The sequence below is a fragment of the Otolemur garnettii genome, unplaced genomic scaffold, assembly GCF_000181295.1.
Source record: "Otolemur garnettii isolate 467f Iridium unplaced genomic scaffold, OtoGar3 scaffold00005, whole genome shotgun sequence".
In the NCBI taxonomy this organism is placed as follows: Eukaryota; Metazoa; Chordata; class Mammalia; order Primates; family Galagidae; genus Otolemur; species Otolemur garnettii.
Genome location: NW_003852400.1, coordinates 13,683,893 through 13,687,178, shown reverse-complemented (window position 1 = coordinate 13,687,178; position 3,286 = coordinate 13,683,893). Strand labels below are relative to the sequence as shown.

Genomic DNA, 3,286 nt, shown 5'->3' with positions numbered 1-3,286 from the left:
GTTATTTGGAAAAGGAAATATTAGAAGTTGTATTTGTTTGACATACCAATGAATTTAGTTCTAATTAACTGAGATTTTACTGTCATGCACGTTTCCATACCGACCATCCGATGCACGTGTCTATCGACCAAATGAGCATCAAACACAAGGCAGGGCTGTTTTTCACACACATAGCCCAGAAGATCTGACCTGCTCTAATAGAAGCTAAAATGTCACTTAAGGTATATAAAAAGACTAAAATAATGATTCTGGATTTGATGGGGTTTATTTTTTTTTCATGCAGCTTTCATTCACATTTTTCCCATTGATTTATGTGGTTTTAACATCATATCCTATATTTCGTAATTGCTAACTTCATTTCCTTCTCTTTCCAGTTAAAAGTCAGCACCCTTTCTATCAGGGAAATAAAGTCTATGAAAAGTAATTGACACCATATCCTTTACAGAAAACCTAGAGAACTCTTTTTGTGACCTGAAATTGAACCCCAGGGGTGGTTAGCAGGTTGGTGAGCAAAGTACATCCTACATGTGTTAAATGACTGTGTCCACTTGACACATGTAATTCCCCGGCTGTGTTATTTATGCACAAAATGCTAACGTGGAACAGATTTTTAGAAGACAAAGGGGCGTGAGAATCAGTGCTGCCTTTAGTTATAATTTGACTTTAAAATCTAATGAAGGTAGATAATTCAAAGTTAGACCATGCCAAATGTTAAATAAAATATATTAATTATGAACATGGTTTCACTGGACTGCCATTTTCACATGTATTTTTTAATGTTTTATTTATTGATTTTTTTTTTTTATTATTGGCGATTCATTGAGGGTTACACTGATTGCATTTGTCCTAACAAGTCCCTCTTATTGTTCTGTCCTGTCCCCAAGAAGTGTGTCACACAGCTTAAAAATCGTGTGAAAATGAAATAATTACACTATCTATAAGTTTGAAATAACTCCTATCTCTCAGGGATGAATTTCTGTGACTCCTGTGACCCCCCCCCCCACTATTTATTATTTGAGATAGAGTTTCTGTCTCCCTGGTTAGAGTGCTGTGGTGTCACAGCTCACCTCATACTCTAGGTTCAAGGTATCTTCTTGCCTCAGTCTTCCAAGTAGCTGGGACTACTGGTGTCCACCACAAGACGCAGCTATTTTTTTTTTTTTAGTAGAAATCGGGTCTTCCTATTGCTTAGGCAGTTCTCAAATTTCTGAGCTTAAGCGGTCCACCCACCTCACTCTCCCAGAGTGCTAGGATTACAGGTGTGAGTCACTATACCTAGACCATTTTTGTTTTTTAAGTATTTTTTTTGTTATTGTGAAATGTGACTTAGGGTTCACAACTTTAGACACTGAAAATATCACCTATAATTGTGTTATTGGTGATCACAGGTGTGCCTAAATCATGATTTGTCTTGCATCAAAATTTAGCATTCTTAAAATTTCAAATTATTTAAGCTTATTAATCTTTAAATAAATATCTAAAAGTAGAAACCTTAATTAAGAGCACAAGAAAAAGTTCAGATCATCACCTATATTGAGTAGTGGAATTCAGTGGAAGAGAGAAATTCATCCCTGAGAGATATGAGTTATTTCAAACTCACAGATAGTGTAACTATTTCATTTTCACATGATTTTTAAGCTGTGTAAGATGAACCGTAAGAAACTAAGTCATGTATATGGGATATCGTACGTTTCTATTTCTAAGCCTGCCTCTTGCTATGCCATTTGGGATAATATTTCTCTCTATGCTAAGTTAACAGCTTTGCAAGATTAAAATCAGTGTTTTGAAATAAGTGAATCTCTATGGCAAAAGCCATATTTCAATGTTTTTAAGCAATATACTAGCACATTCAGAGTAATCGGTAAGCCAGGCATTCCTCAAGAACAGCCAGTGTTGTGATGACAAATTGAATAAATCAGTAAGTCATTCACAGGTGGAGTGTGGGTGGGAGAACAGGCACACGGAGCCACAGGCCTGTCAGTGTGCGTGAGCAGCATGTACGCAATTCAGAAAAATGCATTTATTTATTGAGAGTACAAGCCACATATTTGCATATTCTGCTGTATTTTCGAGTAGTCCAAAGGAGTAAATCATTTCCCAGGATAATTAATTTATGCCCACAGGATGATTATATTTTTTTCTTTTTTTTTGAGTATTTTTTAATTTTTTTCAAATTAATATGAGGGTGCAACTTTTAGATTACATTGTTCTCACTTCCTGGGTAAAGTTCCATTCGTAGAAGAGCCCCTCCCCCAGGGGGTGTGTTATACACCCTCCCAATGTGCCCATTAGGTGAGATCCTGCCTCGTGCCCTCCCTCCTTCTGCTACAAGTCCTCCTCCCTCCTCCCTCCTCCCTCCTTCTTCCCTCTAACCCCAAACTATATTACTATATTACTTTTTTATTGTTTATATGAGCATGTACTTGTTTATATATTGATTTCATATTAGTATGGAGTACATTGGTTATTTATTTTTTCCATTCTTATGATACGTTACTAAGAAGAATGTATTTCAACTCCATCCAGGTCAATGTAAAAGATATACTCTCCATATTTTTAAATGGCTGAATAATATTCCATGGTTACATATACCACAGTTTGTTGATCCATTCATGGGTTGATGGGCATTTAGGTTGCTTCCACGACGTGGTCATTCTGAATTGAGCCTCAGTAAACATTCTAGTGCAAATGTCTTTGTGGTAAAATTATTTTTGTTCTTCTGGGTAGATATCTAGTAATGGGATTGCAGAGTCAAATGGAAAGTCTACTTTTAGATCTCTGAGAAGAGTATTCTCCATGCTTCTCTCCAAAAAGACTGTATTAGTTTGCAATCCTTCCAGCAGTGTCAAAAATATGGAGTGCTTTACAAATTTGTGTGTCATCCTCACACAAAATATAGTGCTCACTTGGGCAGCACAGAGACTAAAATTGGAATGATACTAATATTCTATGTATCATTCCAATTTTAGTCTCTGTGCTGCCCAAGTGAGCACTATATTTTATATTATTTTTCATATTTTTGTATATTATTTTTTTGTTGAAATACTATGTTTCTATAGTTAACCCAGAGTCAACTATATAAGACAAAGAGTATCTGATTTGACAGCAAGGGGAGAAGGAGAAAATTGCCACTGCTCAGAATAGTTTATTGAAAATTTCAAAGTTATGAACTTAATGTTAGAGAACATTTTGTAACAAAAAAGTGAGCATTACTGACCCTGTTGCTAATATGAGTTTTAGACACAACAATGTCCCAGGTGGAGTGTTCCATTCCAAAGTAATGGAA

The 3,286-nt window shown here is 35.8% G+C and overlaps 1 pseudogene; it reads right to left on the bottom strand.

Moving 5' to 3' along the window:
• Positions 1-2,847: 2,847 nt before the first annotated feature.
• Positions 2,848-2,993, bottom strand: LOC111721975 (annotated as a pseudogene).
• Positions 2,994-3,286: the final 293 nt, after the last annotated feature.